General features: G+C 37.1%; 1 protein-coding gene and 1 pseudogene across 1 annotated transcript in view; one reads left to right on the top strand and one right to left on the bottom strand.

Moving 5' to 3' along the window:
* The window catches only part of YIPF6 (Yip1 domain family member 6), a 146,623-nt gene that overhangs the window by 98,212 nt on the left and 26,425 nt on the right, over nucleotides 1-21,986 (top strand). The window lies entirely within an intron of this gene.
* LOC101391115 (signal peptidase complex subunit 2 pseudogene) lies at nucleotides 2,223-2,925 on the bottom strand (annotated as a pseudogene).

Below are 21,986 nucleotides of genomic sequence, written 5' to 3'. Positions count from 1 at the left end.
GGCTTAAACAACAGACATTTGTTTCTCACAGTTCTGGATGCTGGAAACTCAAAGATCAAGGTGTTGGCAGATTTGGTTCCTAGTGAGAACCCTCTTCCTGGTTTCCAGAGGGCCATCTTCTCCCTGTGTTCTCACATGGGGGAAAGAGAGAGAGCAAGCTCCCTGGTGTCTTCTTATAAGGGCACTAATTCAATCATGAGGACCCCACCCTCATGACCTCATCTAAACCTAATTACTTCCCAAAGACCCCACCTCCAAATAATATCACATTGGGACTTAGGGCTTCAACATATGAATTTGGGGGTGGGCACAAACATTCAGTCATAACAGAGAACAGGAGTATTTTATAAGCCAATCATTAAATTAATTAATTAAATAAGTATATATGGGCCAGCTGGGCTACCCCACCACCACCAACTGCCCCCATCCATACAGACATACTGGTAGCTGCAGAGCCAGTGCCTGGGCTAAAACCAGAGGCTTGTTTTCTAAAGATATTGAACTTTCTAAATAGAGCCAGGGTTTCTATTGTGGCAACTGGAACATGAGAATAAAGACTTCCTTTTTTTTTTAGAACTTAAACTCTTTTTTTTTTTTTTTGTGAGGAAGATCAGCCCTGAGCTAACATCCATGCTAATCCTCCTCTTTTTGCTGAGGAAGACCAGCTCTGAGCTAATATCTATTGCCAATCCTCCTCCTTTTTTTCCCCAAAGTCCCAGTAGATAGTTGTATGTCATAGTTGTACATCCTTCTAGTTGCTGTATGTGGGACGTGGCCTCAGCATGGCCGGAGAAGCGGTGCGTTGGTGTGCGCCCAGGATCCGAACCCTGGCAACCAGTAGTGGAGCATGTGCTCTTAACCGCTAAGCCACGGGGTGGCCCAAAGACTTCCTTATGATGGCAGCTGGGAGGACCTTGGTGTGCTTGCTTGCTCCTTACCTGCAAAAGGTGAAACCTGCTAGGCAACACACCTCACACATATACATAGGTCTTAGATTTCCCTCCCATTCAAGTCAGAGGCCTGTTGGGGATTATATACCTGCCAATCTCTGCTCCTTATATTAATTACCTTAGACCTTCAGTCAGAAATATGAATGGATACCAAGGATTACCTGATATTTAACAGAAACAAACAGCACAAAATAGAAGTTCACAAATGAGAAAACAGAACAAATGGAAGGAGAGAGAGAGAATGAGAATGAGAATTCAAGGAACATAACCTTTATAAACTTCTAATTTGTAGACTCAGAGATTCAGGAATATGTTAAATTGACGAAGCAAGAACAAGTTTCCACAACCAAAGAGCAATCATGGATGGGAAAAACTTCTTGGAAATTAAAAAGATAATTACATAAACAAACATTTATAATTTTTTATTATAAATTTATAGTAAAAGTCAAGAAGCATAGAGTAAAAACACAAAAAGTTGAAAAATAAGAGAAAAAATTGAGACATGGAGAATCAATCCAGTAGGTTCAACTTTAATAGTGGTTCCTAAAAAGGAAGACAGATAAAATGGAGGTGATGCAATAATTTCTTTTTTTTTCACATTTTCTTTCCTTTTATTGAAAAAAAATTTAGAAAATGGCAATTAATCAAGGGCACAAAAAAATCAACAGGGATATACTAGTGGAAAACATAGACAACATAAAATTAAAAATGTCATTGGCTTCTTTAATTGGTTAATAGCACAAAATGTAACAGGCAGAAGGTCTGTTTTAAACAAATTAAAAAGCTGTGTTTTTTTCCAGTTCTCGCCAAGTCAGATTTATACACACCCACAAAAATTGTGTGGAAAGCTGTTGTACATAAGAAGTTGTATCCCGAATAAAGAGAAACAGCTGTTGAAACAGGAATTAACACAAACAAGTCAGCAACAGGTTAACAATTTTAAAAACTGAGTCTTCAAATGCTGCCTGGCATGAAGCTATACTATATAAAGTACTGCTAGGTATGAAGGAGGAAGTCTGTACTGCTTTTAGCAGAAATGTTTTTACAGAAAAGCAAATCAAAACAATGCAATCAACAGACCAAGGAGGCTACAGCTAGATATCAGAGCTACAACTTCTCATATCTGAGCTAGAATATCCTATTTATCCAGATTGGACTAAAATTTCAAGACAAAACAGGGACAATTTGAACATTTCTTTCTTTATCCATCTTAAGTTCTCTGTTTCTTTTCCCCTCACGCAGTAATTCTGCATGATCCTGCAGAAAGATGGCTGCTTTTAAAATTGTCTATTTTATTTTTCTTTCTGTGGCGAGACTGTCATGGGGCCTGCATATTTCAGGCTCGTATGCATCCATGACCAGTGTCCCGCTGTGGTCAAAAAACGTAGCAATTGATTGGTGAACTCGGCTTCCCGCTGCTGTTTTGTTCTCCCACTGATGAAGGTCAGCTTCAGAGTGTATTTGTCATCCAACCTTTTCAAACTGGAGGACAGCTGCCAAATATCATCAGGATCCATTCCTGTAGGATCTTTCCTGTGGGCCACGAGAAAGATGCTCTTCTCCTTATATGAGGTATAAATGATCAGAATACCCATCATCACAAAATAGGATATGATGCACAAAGCTAAAGCAGGCTTGGACTCTGGAAAGGAGTGCATGTTATCCCAAATCAAAGCCACTATGGCAAAGAAACAGGAGATGATACAGATGGTGAGGTGACCGTCAATGAGACCAAAATTCTCCACATACTTGTACTTTTCCAGAAGTACCTTTTTGGCAGAATCATCCAAAGAAGTTTTCACAGCTGATCCATCCCATTTGTCAATTTTCACAGTCTTATAATCAATCTTCCACTTATCCAACAACCTGCTGTGGCTACTACTTATCCCGCAGCTGGAGCCACCACCAGCCCCACTACTGCCTTCGCCACCTCAGTTCTCCCACCCTGTGCAGCCACTGCCGCCATCTTGACTGCCTCTGCATCTCTGCAATAACTTCTAAAAAGAAAAGAATTTATCAGAAATGAAGAAAGATATGAATATTTAAATAGAAAGATATTGCCAATTTAGAATAAGTTGAATGAATAAAAGATCAACGCTTATCCCAGAAAAAAAAAAACTACAAGCCTAGATGTTTTTGAATTCTATCAAATATTTCAGAAAAAACATCAATCTTACACAAACTCTTTCAGAAAATAGGGAAGGTGGGAACACTTCTCAAGTCGTCTTAGGAGGCCTGCATGACCCTAGTATCAAAACCAGGCAAAAGTATTGCAAGAAAATTAGATGTCAATCTCACTCATGATCATAAATGCAAAAATACTTTAAGTATTAGCAAATCAAATACAGCAATATATCAAAAGGATTTACATTGTGACCAAGTAGAGTTTATCACAGGAATACCACATTGGCTGAATGTTAGAATATCAACAAATTTTATTCACCATATTAGCAGAATAAAGCAGAAAAAGCACATGCTCATTTCAATAAATGCAGAAAAGAATTTTACAAAATTCATCATCCATATATGATAAAAATCTCTGGCAAACTATCAGTAGAAGGGAACTTCCTCAAGCTGATAAAGGGCATCTATGAGAAATCTACGGTGAACCTGACAGTAGTGAAAACAAAACACTTAATAGCAAAAACAAAATCAGTGAATGATTCCCCCCAGTATTGGGAACAAAGCAACAATGCCCACTCTTCCGCTACCTTTAAACATTTTACTAGAGATCCTAGATAGTGAAATGGGGCAGAAAAAATAAAGAGAATGAAGATTAGAAAGAGAGAAGTTAAACTGTTTCTATTTGCAGATTATGTAATTATTTCCATAGAAAATCCTAAGGAATCTACAAAAGAACTACTAGCACTATTAAATGAATTTAGCAAGTTTGGAGGATACAAGGTACAAACATCAAATGTACTTTTATATACTAGTTGTATAAAATTTGAAAATTAAATACAAAACCATTTAATTTACAATAGTATCAAAAACATAAAATCCTTGGGAATAAATTTAACAAGAGACATACAAGACCTCTACACCTAAAACTACAAAATATGGCTAAGAAAACTTAAAGAAGACCTAAATAAATGGAGACATATACCATGTTTATGGATTGGAAGACTCAATATTGTTAAGATACTGGTTCTCCCCAAACTGATCTCCCTATCCATGTTAAAGAACTTAGAAAGCTTGTTCAGGAGGTAACACAAAGGTTGTGGCCAAATTTGATAAGATTAGTATGCACCACCATCTCAGTGGAAGCCAGGTGCTATTCATCAATCACCATATGATTAATCAGCCATATAAACAAAAGTCAGGACCTATTGCCCAAGACAATAGTAAAATGACCCCCAAAGGCATTTCAGAGGTCATTCAGGCTGTCCTTACCATCATAGGCCCATAGTGAAAGGGCCTGGGAGGCAGAATAATTTCAAGACTCTCCACCCCACATTCCTGTGCTGAGATCTGCTGCCCATTTGGAAGGTATAGGTAGCATACCTTGGCTGCTTAGGTGCAGCACCATCTCTGCCAGTGCACAGAGTGCATGAGCCATAGGAGTGTGGCTACCTCCACCTAGATTTTGAAGGATGGAGTGACCTGGAGCCACGGGTGCATGACCCAATCAGAGGGTTGTTGCAGACAGCCCCCACTAAGGCAATGCCTAATGGAGCTATGGGGCCAGGCCATACCTGCAACTGCAGACTGGTGGGGCCACCTGTGTGTGTGATTCCAGCTTGGGAGAGTGGCAGGCATGTGACTCCAAACCATGAGATTTGTGGAGTGAGCTGTGACCAGCAAAGCTGTGGGTGCAGCACTGCCCAAAACTGTGGGGGCGGGACCACTACCTCAACGTATCCAGAAGGCACCTCTGCCCCAATGGGCCTTAAGGTTTTGGAATTGCTTTGGACCTGTTTCCCCTTTCTTCTTTCCTGTGTCTCCCTCTTAGAATAGAAATGTCTATCCTATGCCCATCTCACCATTATATTTTGAAAGCACATAACTCGTTTGATTTGACACCTTCACAGATGGAGAGGAATTTCCCTCAGAATGAATTTTACCTTGAGTCTCACCCATATCTCATTAGATGAATCTTTGGATTTAGACTTTTGAGTTGATGACATGTGAGAGGGACATGAATTTGGGGGTGAGGGAGCCAGGGGCAGAATGCCATGGACTGAAAGTGTCTCCCCAAAATCCGTATGTTGAAATTCTAATAGCCAATATGATGGTATTAAGAGGTTGGGTCTTGGGAAGTGCTTAGGTTGTGAGGGTGGAACCCTCAGGAATAGGATTATTGCCATTATAAAAGAGGCCTGAGAGAGCTCCCTTGCCCCCTTCCACCATGTGAGTATACAAGAAGTCTATGACCCAGAAAAAGCTCTCACCCCACCATGTTGGCACCCTGCTCTTGGACTTCCAGTCTCCAGAACTGTGAGAAATAAGTTTTTATTGTTTATAAGCCACCCATCCTATGGTGTTTTGTTATAGCAGCCCAAATGGACTAAGATGCAACTCAAAATGGATTAAAGACTGAAACGTAAGTCCTAAAACTGTAAAATCCTGAAACAAAGGGGAAAACCTTCATAGTATTGATCTTAGCAATGATTTCTTGGATATGACAGCAAAAGCACAGGCAACAAAAGTAAAAATAGACGTGTTACTACGTCGAACTAAAAAGCTTCTGCACAGCAAAGGAAACAATCAACAGAGTGGTAACCTATGGAGTGGGAGGAAATATTTGCAAACCGTATATCTGATAAGGGGTTAGTACCTAAGATATATAAAGAACTCCTACAATTAAATAGCAACAAAAACCAAATAAGCCAATTAAAAAATGGGCAAGGGACTTGAGTAGACATTTCTCCAAAGAAAACATAAAAATGGCCAATAAGTATATGAAAAAATGTTCACTATCACTAATCATCAGGGAAATGCAAATTAAAACCACAATGAGCTATCATCTCACACCTATTAGGATGGGCATTATCAAAAAACAAAAAATAATGAGTGTGGGTGAAGAGGTGGAGAAGTTGGTTGGTGGGAATGAAAATGGTGCCACTGCTATGGAAAAAAATATGCAGTTCCTCAAAAAAATTAAAAATAGAACTACCGTATGATTTAGCAATCCAACTTCTGGGTATACATCCAAAAGAAATGAAAACAAGATCTCATAGAGATATTGTTCTCCCATGTTCATTGCAGCATTATTCACAATAGCTGAGAGATGGAAACAGTCTAAATGTTCATTTACAGATGAATGGGGAAACAAAATGTGGTATATAAATGCAATAGAATATTGTAAAAGCTAAAATTTGTGTGGAATAGCAAAGGATCTCAAATAGACATTCTTGAAATAGGAGAACAAAGTTGGGGGACTCAGACTTGCCAGTCTCAACACTTAATACACAGTTACAGTAATCAAAACAGTGTGGTACTGGAAGAAGGAAAGATATATAGACCAATGGAACTGAACTGAGAGTCCAGAAATAAGCTATACATTTATTTATAGTTGTATTAGTTTGCCATGTCAAAAGTGCCATGACAAAGTACCACAGACTGGATGGCATAAACAACCAAACTTTATTTTCTCATGATTGTGGATGCTAGAAGTCTGAGATCAAGGTGTTGGCAGGGTTGATTTCTTCTGAGGCTGCTCTTCTTGGCTTGTAGATGGACATCTCCCTGTGTCTTCACGTGGTCTACCCTTTGTGTATGTCTGTATCCAAATATCTTCTCATAAAGACACTGGTCATATTGGATTAAGGCCCACCTTAAGACCTCATTTTAACTTAATTACCTCTTTAAAGACCCTATCTCCAAATACAGTCACATTCTGAGGTACTGGGGGTTAGGACTTTAATGTATGAATTTTGATTTTTTATGAGTGCCAAGATCATTCAATGGGAAAGAATGGTATTTTCAACAAACGATGCTGACACAAATGGACCATTCACATGTAATAGAAGGAATTTGTACCCCTACTTCACACCATATGCAAAATTTAACTCATAATGGATCAAAGACATAAGTGTAAGAGCTAAAACTATAAAGCTCTTAAAACATAGGTGCAAATCTGAGTGACTTTGGGTTAGGCAACAGTTTCTTAGATATGCCACCAAAAGTAAAAGTAATCCAAGAAAAAATAGAGAAATTAGACTTCATAAAAATTAAAACCTTTTGTGTGTCAAAGCACACTATTAAGAAAGTAAAAAGACAGTCAACAGAATGGGAGAAAATATTTACAAATGATATATCTGGTAAAGATCAAGTGACCAGAATATATAAAGAACACTTACAATTCTACAACAAAAAGACAAAGAACCAAACATAAAAATGGGTAAAGGATTTGAATAGACATTTCTCCAAAGATGATACACAAGTGGCCAATAAGCACATGAAAAAGGCTCAATATCATTAATCATTAGACAAATGCAGATAAAAACCACATTGAGATACCACTTCACATCCATTAGGATAGCTATAATCTAAAAGATAGACAATAACAAGTGTTATTGAGGATGTTGAGAAATTGGAGCCCTCATACATTGCTGATGGGAATGTAAAATAATGCAGTTGCTATGTAAAACAATTTGGCAGTTCCTCAAAAATTAAACATAGAATTACCCTATGACCTGACAACTCCACTTCTAGGCATATATGAAGAGAATTTAAAACATATGTTCAAGCAAAATAATTACACAAATGTTCATAGCAGAAATATTTATAACAGCAAAAAGTAAAATTATACAATTGCACCAAAAAGAATAAAATATCTAGGAATAAATTTAACCAAGGAGGTGGAAGTCCTGTACACTGAAAACTATAAGACATCGAGGAAAGAGATTGAAGACACAATAAATGGAAAGATATTCTGTGCTCATGGAGTGGAAGAATTAATATTGTTAAAATGTCCATACTATCCAAAGCAATCTACAGATTCAATGCAATCCCTATCAAAATTCCAATGGCATTTTTCACAGAAATAGAAAAAAAAAAACCTAAAATTTGTATGGAACCATGAAGGACCCTCAATAGCCAAAGCAATCCTGAGAAAGAAGAACAGAGCTGGAGGCATCACACTTCCTGATTTCAAACTATATTATAAAGCTATAGTAATCAAAACAGTATGGTATTGGCATAAAAACAGACACACAAATCAATGGAATGGAATAGACACTCCAGAAATAAATCCACACGTATGTGGTCAATTAATTTACAACAAAGCAGTCAAGAATATACAATGGAGAAAGGATAGTCTCTTAAATAAATGGTGTTGGAAAAACTGGACAGCCACATGCAAAAGAATGAAACTGGACCACTGTCTTACACCATACACAAAAGTCAAAACTCAAAATGGATTAGATTTGAACATAAGACCTGAATCCATAAAACTCTTAGAAGAAAATATAGGTGGTAAGCTCCTCAACATTGATCTTGGCAATGATTTTTTGGATATGACACCCAAAGCAAAGGCAACAGAAGCAAAAATAAACAAGTGGGACTACACCAAACTAAAAAGCTTCTGCAGAGCAAAGGAAACCATCAAGAAAATAAAAAGCCAACCTATCAAATGGGAGAAAATATTTACAAACCATTCATCTGACAAGGGGTTAATATCCAACATATATAAAGAACTCGTACAACTCAATAGCAAAGCTAATAACCCGATTAAAAAATGGCATAGAAACTGAATACACAGTTTTCCAAAGAAGACATACAAATGGTCAACAGGTTCTTGAAAAGGTGCTCAACATTACTAATCATCAAGAAAATGCAAATCAAAACCACAATGAGATATTACTTCACATCTGTTAGAATGGCTATTATCAAAAAGACAAGAGATAAGTTTTGGGGAAGATGTGGAGAAAACAGAACCCTTGTGCACTGTTGGTGGGAATGTAAATTTATGGAGCCACTATGGAAAACAGTATGGAGATTCTTCAGAAAATTAAAAATAGAACTACAATATGATCCAGCAATTCCATTTCTGGGTATTTATTCAAAGGAAATGACAACACTAACTCAGAAAGATATAAGCACCCCCATGTTCATTGCAGCATTATTCACAATAGCCAAGACATGGAAGCAATGTAAGTATCCATTGATGGATGAGTGGATAAAGAAGATGTGAAATACATATCTATCTATCTATCTATCTATCTATCTATCTATCTATCTATCTATCTAATTATCTATCTATCATCTATCTATCTATTAGAATATTATTCACCCATAAGAATGAAATCTTGCCATTTGCAACAACATGGATGGATCTTGAGGGCAATATGCCAAGTGAAATAAGTCAGATGGAAAGACAAGTACTGTATGATCTCACATATGTGGAGTCTAAACAAACAAACAAAAAAACTGAACTCATAGAAACAGAGAACAGATTGGTGGTTGTGGAGGCAGGTGGGAGAAATGGGTGAAGGTGGTCAAAAGGTACAAACTTGCAGTTATAAAATAAGTCCTGAGGATGTAATATACAGCATGGTGGCTATAGTTTAAAAAAAAGGTAGAAACAATCCAAATGTCTGTAAACTGATGAATGGAGAAACAAAATGTATTATATACACATAATGTAATATTATTCAGCCATAAAAAGAAATGAAGTATTGTATATGTTACAACATAAATGAATCTTGAAAACATTATGCTAAGTGAAAGAAGCCAGGCAAAAGGCCACATATTGTATGATTTCATTCATATGAAATATCTAGAATGGGCAAATCCATAGAGACAGAAAGTAGATTAGTGGTTTCCAGGGGATGAGGGAGGAGGAATTGGAACTAGCTGACAGTAGGTATGGGGATTCTTTTTAGGGTGATAGAAATGTTCTGGGATAATATGGTGGTGATGGTGGTTGCACATAATAAATATACTAAAAATCACTGAAGTAAAAACTTTAAAATTGTGAATTTTATGTTATGTCAATTATATCTCCGTTTAGAAAACACAGTGAGATACCTTTACACAACCATCAGAATGGTTAATATTAAAAACACTACAACGTCAAATCTTATGAAGGATGTGGAGCAACTGGAAGTCTCATAAACTGGTAGGAGTGTAAAATGGTACAACTATTTTAAAAAGTTTGGCAGTTCTTATACAGTTAAACATATTCTGGGTCTACATGACCCAGCAATTTCATGCTTAAGTATGTATTCAAGAAGAATTTAAACATGTGTCCACACAAAGACTTGTGCTTGAATACTCACAGAAGCTCTATCCATAGTAGCCCCAATCTGGGAATAATTTGTATGTCCATAACATGAAAATTGATTTACAAACTGTGATATACAATAGCGTACTACTCAGCAATAAAAAAGAATAAAATTATACATGCAACAACATGGATTAATGTATGAAATATAATGAAGGGAAAAAGGCCTTACACAAAAGCTTATACACTATAGAAAGAAAAACACAGGGCCTAAAAAACAGATAGCTGTACAGCAGGCTTAGTAACTCATTAGTGGAAAATAGAACAAGAAGTCAGAGAGTATGCAGCAAAATGTCTTCAAGAAGAAAGTGAATTTGCTTTAACAAATAGATGATATAGAAACTGAATCACCATAGTGGTATGATGAAGCAGATGTGGTAGCATTTTGCTCCTTAGCTGATTATTTTAATCCATTGTGGTAAGTAATTCTATAGCTCTTGTCAGTGATAAATTCAAAGATAGGCAAGCCTAAGCCAATTGGGGCCAATGAGACATGAAGAGAGGTTTGATGAGGGATTTTTAGAAAAATTTCTAAGCCCCTGTCTCCAACTTTTTGACAACAAAGGAAGCATGTAGCCCTGAGAGGCCAGCCATCCCATCACCATGGGAGAACACAGCCTTGGGATGAAGTTGATACTTATGAGAAAACAGAAAGAACCCAAGACTTTGATGACATCACGGAATCACAGGATGAACCAATCTTTAAGCCAGCCTTCCCTATGGATTTCCTCTTACTTCCTCTTATGCAAGCTAATATACTTCCTCGTTGTTTAAATCAACTTGAGTTAAGCTCTTTGTTGCTTGGAGCCCAAAGCATCCTATCTGATGCAGAAAACATACATTACTTTGTCAAAAAGAAAGTAAATGAGAGCCAACCCTTATGGCCTAGCGGTTAAAGTTTGGTGCTCTCACTGCTTCAGGGGCCCGGGTTCATTTCCCAGTCACGGAACCACATCACCTGTCTGTCAGTTGCCATGCTGTGGAGGTGGTTCATATAAAGAACTACAAGGATTTACAACTAGGGTACACACCCATGCACTGGGGCTTTGGGGAGGAAAAAAAATGAGGAAGATTGGCAACAGACATTAGCTCAAGGTGAATCTTTCCCTGGAAAAAAAGAAAGAAAGTAAACGAGTAACTTCAGGAAATAAAAAAAAAAGGTGTACAACAAAGTCATGAGCTAAACATGAAGCAAATTATAATGTGGCATGATTTGGAGCAATTGATGGGCGGTAAGAAAAGAGAATCTATTTGGTCTTAATGATTAGAACCTTCTTCAAATGACATAGCTTTAGAGACATACAATTAGATTTCCTTCTCTATGGGCTCAATTATACTACTTGATTCTGCAGTAAATAATAATTATATAATTGTAATAGTGTAAATTCTGTTAATTGTTTTTAGTATTTTATAATAAACATATAAACAAAGCTTTGACAACATAAATATATTTATAGAAAAAATGTAAGTGCTATAAATCTGGAGAGTTATAAAATTTTATCTGACATAGATTCTGAAGGTGGAGAGGGATTGGGCCTGAGGGAAACTGAGGGATTCAAATTACCTTATGTAAAGGGAGTCAAAAGATAACATCTAAGGTGAGGACTGCCTGGGTCCTGATACTGGTTCTACCACTTATTTGCTTTATGACCTGGGGCAAACTACTTAAACTTTTCTGTACCTCAGTTTCCTTATCTATAAAATAAGGAAAATAGTAGTATCTACATCATAATATTGCTGTTAGGATTAAGTAAATCAATACAGTCATGCACAGCTTAGCAACAGAGATACATTCTGAGAAACATGTCATTAGGTGATTTTGTCATTGTGTGAACATCATAGAGTGTACTTGCACAAACTGAAATGGTATAGCCTACTATGCACCTAGGCTATCCGGTACTAATCTTATGTGACCACCGTTGTATATGCAGTCCCTCATTGACCAAAACATTGGTATTGTGGTGCGTGACTTTATGTGGAAAAGGCTTAAGAGAGTATTTTCATGTAGTAAGTGTTCGATAAATATAGACATTATTGCTGCTACCTATCCAGAAACAATGGTTTAAGTATTATAAAAGTAATCAATAGGAGAATTTAAAATAATAATATTAACTCGAAAAATATGGGAGATGAAAGTAGCATAAATGAGCTAATTTCTCACTGGTTATATTGTGGGGAGTCAATGGGTATAAGTTATTAAATCAAAGAAATAGATAAATAAGCATATTATTTAGGGTTACAGAGTAAACCACCTGAAGAATTAAATCTAAAATTGGTTAAAAGTAGCTAATACTGGGATGTGAGCTAGAAGAAAAGCAGAAGATTTTACTTTTAATTTCATGTCCTCTGTTCTGTTTTTAAAGTTTTCACCACGTACATGTATTATTAATCAAAAAATCTAATCTAATAAAATAGCTGCTGTCCAAGAATCTGACTCTCCTGTTAGGCAGTGGGTACTGAATTGAATTTTTTCCATTTTTTAAAACATTTTATTTTGAAATAAATATGGATTTAGATGCAAAGATAGTACAGAGAAGTCTCCACATACCCTGGTTTCATTTTACATAACTATAGAACAATGTCAAGACCAGGAAATTGACATTTGTTCAATGTGTGTGTGTAGTTCTATGTCATTTTATCTCATTTGTAGATATGTGTAACTGCCATAGCAATCAAGAGATAAAACTAGAGGTCAAGGATGTCAGCACCGTGGCAGAGTGAGTTGTTGCCTTTGTCTCTCCCCTCTAAGTTACAACCAGTACAACATCCATTGACCAATAAAAGGCTAGCTTCATGACACACCAGAACACCTGCGAGATCCATACCACTACACATCTGAAGGGTGGTGGGCTAAACCTCTGGGAGGCAGTGGAACTAGGGGAGCAGCCCCTTCACCCTCCCCTGGTAGCAGTGATTCAAAACACAGATACCCCTGACAGTGGCAGTGGGCCTGACCTGAGGTTTCAAAATCACATCGGTACTGGAAACCACAGACTGCATAAGCAACAACAGCACTAGCAGCTCAGCCCCTGCCCCCCCCGAGCAGTGGCGGGTGGTGCCCATGACCTGAGGCTTCAGGAAAAACAGTGATGCTGGTAACCCAGTCCCCTCCCTCTCCCACAGCAGCAGCACTGGTCTTTCCAGTAAAGGGAACAGCAACTGAAACACAGATACCTCCAGCAGGGGTGGGGGTGCCCTGACCTGAGGTTTCAAAAAGCACACTGGAGCAGGAGACCAGAGGCTTCAGGAGCAACAGCAGGACTCACAGCTCAGCCCCTACCCCTCTCCCAACAGTGGCAGGTGGCACCTGTGATTGAGGCTTCAGGAGCCACAGCAGAACCTATGACACAGCCCTAGTGGCAACACCCCAACACCAGTTCTGACAGTAGTGGGGACAACATACAAGACCACAGGCCCCTGGCAGTGGCAGCAATGCCCATGAACCCAGTGACCCTGGCAGCAGTGCTGCCACTGCCACCCCCCCACCAGATAACCTGGGAGCAGCAGTGCAAGTGGGACAGCAGCACCTGACCCTGTGGAGAGCCTGCAGAGAGCCAGTGGGGGAACACAAGACCCAAGTGACCCCAGAAGCAGCAGAGGTGCTTGCAGCCTGGTGACCCCAGTGGTGACACCTGCAACTGTAGTGACATTGTAAGCAGCAAGGCAACTGCAACCTTGGAGGTGCAAGCAGCACAAGGAAGGCATTCATAATGCCTCTGGCAGAGGCAGTAGAGGGTGAAAAGCGCAGGCTCTCAAATACAACCAGAAGCAGCTCAGAATAAAAGTAACAAAAGCCTTATCTAAATAAGAAAGGTGGCTACTACCAGAAATGTCCTGTATATGATCAACTCATCAAGCACAATGAAGAATTACAATAACATGGTAGAACAGAAAGAAAATAACTCTCCAGAAAACAAACTTTAAGTCATAGAAGATTACAATCTAGCTGACAGAGAATTCAAAATATCTGTCATGAAGAAACTCAGTGAGTCACAAAAAAAAAAACTCAGAAAGACAGTTCAATGAGCTCAGGAATAAAATTAATGAACGGAAGGGGTATTTCACCAAAGAGATTGAAACTTTAAAATGAAACAAACAGAAATTCTGGAGATGATGAACACAAGGAGATGAAAAATAAAGTAAGAAAGCATTGGAAATACAGCAGACCATATGGAAGAAAGAATTAGTGACTGGAAAATAGAAATCAAGAAGTGGTAAGGTGGAAGAGGAGAGAGAACTAAGATTTTCAGAAAATGAAGAAATGCTATGAGAAATATCCAACTCAATTAGGAAAAGCAACATAAGGATAATAGATATCCCAGATGGAGGGGAGAGGGAGAAAGGAACAGAGAGCCTATTCAAAGAAACAATTGCTGAGAACTTCCCAAACCTGAGGAAGGAATTGGGTATACAAGTACATGAAACTAATAGAACTCCTACTTATCGCAACGCAAAAAGACCTTCTCCAAGACACATTATATTAAAACTTCAAAAGTCCAATGACAAATAAAGAATATGAAGGGCAGCCAGAAAGAAAATAACTTACAAAGGAACGCTCATGATGCTATCAGTGGATTTCTCAGCAGAAACTCTACATGCTAGGAGAGAGTGGAGTGATATATTCAAAATGTTGAAAGACAAAAACTATAAGCCAAGAATACTCTATCAGTAAAGTTATCCTTCAGATATGAAAGAGAAATAAAACTTGCCCAGACATAAAAAACTGAGAGAGTTCAGGGTCAGCTCGGTGGCACAGTGGTTAGGTGCATGCGCTCTGCTTCGGCAGCCCCAGGGTTCACAGAGTCTGATCCTGGGTGCGCACTGACTCACCACTTGTCAAGCCATGCTGTGGCAGTGTCCCGTATAAAGTAGAGGAAGATGGGCACGGATGTTAGCCCAGGGCCAATCTTCCTCAGCAAAAAAAAAAAAAGACAGAGAAGGAGAGAAGGATTGGCATCGGATGTTAGCTCAGCATTGATCTTCCTCACAAAAAAAAAAAAAACTGAGAGTTCATCACCACTAGAAGTGCTTTACAAGAAATGTTGAAAAGGTCCCTCCAACCTGAAACAAAAAGGCAAAGGTTTACAATGCTTTGAGCAAGGTGATAAATAGGCAGAATCATAAAATTGCAACTGTATCAGAATAGGTTAGTAAACTCTTAATTATAACATAAAGGCTAAAGGGAAAGAAAGAAAAATAACTATAAACACTTCAATTTGGTAACAAAATCACAACACAAAAAAAGATAATTTGTGACAACAAAAACATAGAAGGGGAAGAGGAAAAAGACAGATCCTGCCAAGGCTAATGGAGATAAGACGCTATCAGCAGAAAAAGGACTATCTCATCTATGAGATCTTTTATACAAACCTCATGGTAACCACAAAACAAAAAATCAGAGCAGAGTCACAGAACATAAAAAAAGAGGAGACTGAGAAAACCATCACAGAAAACCACCAAACTGAAATGGCAGACAGTAACACAAGGAAAAAGAAACAATGGTACTATAGAACAACCAGAAGACAAAAGATAAAATGGCAGTATTAAGATTTCATATAACAATAATCACTCCAAATGTAAATGGATTGAATTCACCAATCAAAATACACCGAGTGACTGGATGGATTAAAAAACACAACCTTAATTCAAAAAGATATGTGCACCCTTATGTTCATTGCAGCATTATTCACAGTAGCCAAGACTTGGAAGAAACACAAGTGATGATCAAAAGATGAATGGATAAAGAAGATGCGGTATGTATACACAATGGAATACTACTCAGCCATAAAAAAGACAAAATTGTGCCATTTGAGACAACATGGATGGAGCTTGAGGATATTATGCTAAGCAAAAAAAGTGAGACAGAGCAAGACAAATACTGTATGATTTCACTCATATGTGGAAGATAAACAAATAAACAAACACATAGGTAAGGAGAACAGATTGGTGGTTACCAGAGGGAAGGTGGGTGGAGGAAGGGGGAAAGGGGGAAAGGGACACATATGTATGGTGACTGATAAAAAGTAGACTATTGGTGGTGAACACAATGCAGTCTATGCAGAAGCTGAAATATAATAATGTTCACCTGAAATTTACACAATGTTATACCAATATGACCACAGTAAAATAATTAAAAAAAAAAAAAAGAAGACCCGACTGTACTGCTTCCAGGAGACCAGTATCAGCTCTAAGGACAAACATAGGCTCATAGGGAAGAGATGGAAGATGATACTCCAAGCAAATGACAACCAAAAGAAAGCAGGTGTAGTCCTACTTATGTCAGACAAAATAGACTTCAAGCCAAAAAAGATAACAAGAGACAAAGATGGACATTATATGGTGGAAAGAGGGACAGTCTACCAAGAAGATATAATGCATTAATATATATGCTCCTAACATAGGATCACCAAAGTATATAAAGCAACTATTAACAGACCATAAAGATAGAAACTGACAGCAACACAATAATAGTAGGGGACTTTAACACCCCACTTACATCAATGGATAGGTCATCCAGACAGAAAGCCAACAAGGGAACATTGGCCTTAAATGAAACACTAGATCACATAGACTTAATAGATCTATATAGAACATTCCATCCAAAAGCAGATGAAAACAAATTTTTCTCAAGTACACATGGAACATTCTGAGCAAATGGGACATTCTCAAAGATAGACCATATGTTGGCAAAAATAAAGCCTCAATAAATTTAAGAAGATTTAAATCATATCAAGCATCTTTTCTGACCAAAATGAAGAAAACTAGAAATCAACTACAAGAAGAAAGCTGGAAAAGTCACAAATATGTGGAGACTAAACAACGTGCTACTGAACAACTATTGGATCAATGAAAAAATCAAAGAAGAAACCAAAAAACACCTGGAGACAAATGAAAATGAAAACACAACATACCAAAACTAACAGGATGCAGCAAAAGTGGTACTAAGAGGGAAGTGTATAGCAACACAGGCCTACCTTTAGAAACAAACAAATGAAAAATCTAAAATAAACAATCTAACACTATACCTAAACAAACTAGAAAAAGAAAAACAAAGCCCAAAGTCAGTAGAAGGATGGAAATAATAAAGATCAGAGCAGAAATAAATGAAATAGAGACTAAGAAGACAATTTAAAGGATCAATGAAACTAAGAGCTGCTTCTTTGAGAAGATAAACAAAACTGACAAACCCCTAGCCAGAGTCAATAAAAAAAAAGAAAGGGAAATGCTTCAAATAAATAATATCAGAAATGAAAGAGGAGAAATTGCAACAGATACCACAGAAATACAAAGAATTGTAAGAGAATACTATGAAAAGCTATATGCCAACAAATTGGATAACCGGGAAGAAACAGATAAATTCTTAGAATCATAAAACCTCCCAAAATTAACTCAAGAAGAAATAGAGAATCTGAATAAACCAATCACAAGTAAAGAGATTGAAACAGTAATCAAAAACTTCCAAAAAAGCAAAAGTCCAGGACCAGATGACTTCTCTGATGAATTCTACCAAACATCCAACGAAGACTTAATACCTATCCTTCTCAAAATCTTCCAAAAAATTGAAGAAAACAGGACGCTTCCTAACTGATTTTATGAGGCCAAGATTATCCTAATACCAAAACCAGACAAGGACAACACAGAAAAAGAAAATTACAGACCAATATCACTGATGAACACAGATGCAAAAATCTTCAATAAAATATTAGCAAATCAAATACAGTAATACATTAAAAGGACCATCCACTATGATCAAGTGGGATTTACTCCAGGGATGCAGGGATATTCAACATCTGCAAATCAATCAACGTGACACACCACATTAACAAAATGAAAAATAAAAATCACATGATCATCTCATTAGATGCAGAAAAAACATTTTACAAGATCCAGCATTCATTTATGAAAAAAACTCTCAATAAAATGGGTATAGAAGGAAAGTATCTCAACATAATAAAGGTCATATATGGCAAACCCACAGTCAACATCATACTCAAAAAACTCAAAACTATCTCTCTAACAACAGGAACAAGACAAGGATGCCCACTCTAACCACTCTTATTCAACATAGAATTGGAAGTCCTAGCCAAAGAAATTAGGCAAAAAAAAAAAAGAAATAAAAGGGATCCAAATTGGAAAGGAAGAAGGGAAACTGTGACTATTTGTGGGTGATTCCATATATAGAAAACCCTAAAGAATCTGCCAAAAAAACTATTGGCAATAATTCGTGAAAACAGTCAAGTTGCAAGGTAAAAAATTAACATACAAAAATTAGTTGCATTTCTATACACTAACAACAAACTAGCAGAAAAAGAAATCAAGAATACAATCCCACTTGCAATAGCAACACAAAGAATAAAAGTCCTAGGAATAAATTTAATCAAGGAGGTGAAAGACTTATACACTGAAAACTGTAAGACATTTTTGAAAGACATTGAAGAAGAAGACATAAAGAAATGGAAAGATATTCTGTGCTCATGAACTGGATGAATATACATAGTTAAAATATCCATATTACCTAAAGCCATTTATAGATTCACTGCAGGTCCAAATAGAATCCGAATGACATTTTTCACAGAATAGAACAGAGTCCTGGGGCCAGCCCAGTGGCACAAGCGGTTAAGTGTGCGCACTCTGCTGCAGCGGCCTGGGGTTCGCCGGTTCGGATCCTGGGCGCACACTGATGCACTGCTTGGCAAGCCATGCTGTGGCGGCATCCCATATAAAGTGGAAGAAGATGGGCATGGACGTTAGCCCAGGGCCAGTCTTCCTCAGCAGAAAAAGAGGAGGATTGGCAGATGTTAGCAGAGGGCTGGTCTCCTCACAAAAAAAAAAAAAAAAGTGGAACAGAGTCCTAAAATTTATATGGAACAACAAAATGCCCCACAATAGCCAAAGCAATCCAGAGAAAAGAACAAAGCTGGAGGTATCACACTCCCTGATTTCAAAATATACTACAAAGCTATAGTAATCAAAACAGCATGGTACTGGCAGAAAAACCACAGACACACAGATCAATGGAACAGAATTGAGAGCCCAGAAATAAAACCACACATCTATCGACAGTTAATTTTTTAAAATGAGCCAAGAACATACAATGGAGAAAGTAAAGGCTCTTCAATAAGTGGTGTTTGGAAAACTGGACAGCCACGCAGAAAAGAATGAAAGTAGATTATTATCTTACACCATACACAACAATTAACTCAAGATGGATTCAAAACTTGAATGTAAGACCTAAAACCATAAAACTCCTGGAGGAAAACATAGGCAGAATACTCCTTGATATTGATCTTAGCAATATCTTCTGAATACCATGTCTCCACAAGCAAGGGAAGCAAAAGAAAAAAATAAATAAATGAGACTATATCAAAGTAAAAAGCTTCTGCAACACCATACACAACAATTAACTCAAGATGGATTAAAGACTTGAATGTAAGACCTGAAACCATAAAACTCCTAGAAGTAAACATAGGCAGAATACTCCTTGATATTGGTCTTAGCAGTATCTTTTTTAATACTATGTCTCCACAAGCAAGGGAAACAAAAGAAAAAATAAAGAAATGAGACTATATCAAAGTAAAAAGCTTCTGCAAGGCAAAGGCAACCATCAACAAAATGAAAAGGCAACAGACCAAATGGGAGAAAATATTTGCAAATCCTATATCCAACAAGGGGTTAATTTCCAAAGTATATAAAGAACTCATGCAACCCAACAACAAAAAAATGAACAACTTGATCAAAAAGTGGGCAGAGGCTATGAACAGACATTTTTCATAAGAAGATATACAGATGACCAACAGGCACATGAAACGATGTTCAACATCACTAATTATTAGGGAAATTCAAATCAAAACTGCAATGAGATTACCTCACACCCATCAGAATGGCTAATATTAATAAGACAAGAGATAACAAGTGTTGGAGAGGATGTGGAGAAAAGGGAACCCTCATATACTGTTTGTGGGAATGGAAAATGGTGCAGCCACTATGAAAAACAGAATGGAGATTTCCCAAAAAATTAAAACGAGAAATACCATAGGATGCCGCTATTCTGCTTTGGGTATTTACCCAAAGAACATGAAGACACTGACTGGAAAAGATTTATGTACCCCTATGTTCATTGCAGCAATATTCACAATAGCCAAGACTTGGAAGTGACCTAAGTGCCCATCAATGGATGAATGGATAAAGAAGACATGGTATATATATACAATGGAATACTACTCAGCCATAAAAATAGATGGAATCATACCATTTGCAACAACATGGATGGACCTTGAGGGTATTATGCTAAGTGAAATAAGTCAGATACATAAAGACAATTACCATATAATTTCACTCATATGTGGAAGATAAACAAACAAACAAACAAACAAACACATAGATACGGAAAACAGATTAGTGGTTACCAGAGGCGACGGGGTGGAGGGAGGACAAAAAGGGTAAAGGGGCACATGTGTATTGTGAGGGATGAAACCTAGACTTTTGGTGGTGAACACGATGGAGTCTATACAGAAGTTGAAATATAATGATGCACACCTAAAATTTATATAATCTTATAAACCAATGTGACCTCAATAAAATAAATAAAAAATAAATTAATTTGTATGCTGATTAAAATAAACAACTGGAAACAATCTGAATAGTCAATGAAAAAACTGGATGAATAAATTGGGGTATAGTCATATGATGAAAATAAAATGGTTAAAATAAGTGAATTACAACTGCATATATAAACATAGCTATATTTCAAAAAATAGTTGAGAAAAATGAAAGTATATAATACATATTATTTATTTGCATGCTTTATAATATTGCAACATATTTCTACATAAATTAGCAGTATGAAGTTAAAAAAAAAGAGGGAGAAAACTATTTCATCACCACAAATTCTCTGTCATACTGCCCTTTAGAGTTACATCCACCCTCTCTCTTGTACATTCCTAAACTCTGGCCACCAGTGAACTTTTCTCCATCTCAATAATTTTGTTATTTTGAGAATGTTATATGAGTGGAATCATACAGTATGTGACCTTTTGAAATGGGCTTTTTATATTCAGCATAATGCCCATGAGATCTATCCAAGTTTTTATGTGTATCAATAGTTCATCCCTTTTTACTGCTGAATATTATTCCATGTATAGATATACTTGTTTAACCTTTCTCCTATTAAAAGGAAATTTTGTTTTTTTTCCAGTTTTTGGCTATTACAAATAAAGCTGCTATGAAAATGCATGTACAGGTTTTTACGTGGATGTAAATTTTCATTTCTCTAGGATAGATCTCCAGGAGTGCAATAGCTGGGTCATATGGTAATTGCATGCTAAGGTTTTTGAAAAACTGCCAAACTATTTTCCAGAGTAGCTGTACCATATTAGATTCCCACCAACAGTGTTTGAGTGATCTAATTTCTCTGCATCCTCTCCAAAATTTGTTACTGTCACTATTTTTTTATTTTGTCCATTCCAATAGGGTATGTAGTGATGTCTTGTAATGGTCTTAATTTGCATTTTCCTAATGGCTAGTGAGGTTAAATATATTTTCATGTGATTTTTTGCCATCTGTTTGCCTCTTCAGTAAAGTATCTGTTCATGTCTTTTGCCCATTTTCTAATTAGATATTTGGTTTTTACTGTTCAGATTTGAGAGTTCTTTATATATTCTAGATGTGAGTCCTTTGTGAGATATATGGCTTGCAGATATTTTCTCCCAATCTGTAACTTGTCTTTTCAATCTCTTAACAGGGTCTCTCACAGAGCAAAAGTTTTTAATTTTTATAATTGATAGTACCAATCCCTAGGTCTCCAAGAT

Source organism: Ceratotherium simum, chromosome X (assembly GCF_057802395.1).
Source record: "Ceratotherium simum simum isolate JZ-2026a chromosome X, ASM5780239v1, whole genome shotgun sequence".
Lineage (NCBI taxonomy): Eukaryota > Metazoa > Chordata > Mammalia > Perissodactyla > Rhinocerotidae > Ceratotherium > Ceratotherium simum.
The sequence above is the reverse complement of the archived record's forward strand: the minus strand, read 5'-3'. Positions and strand labels throughout refer to the sequence as shown.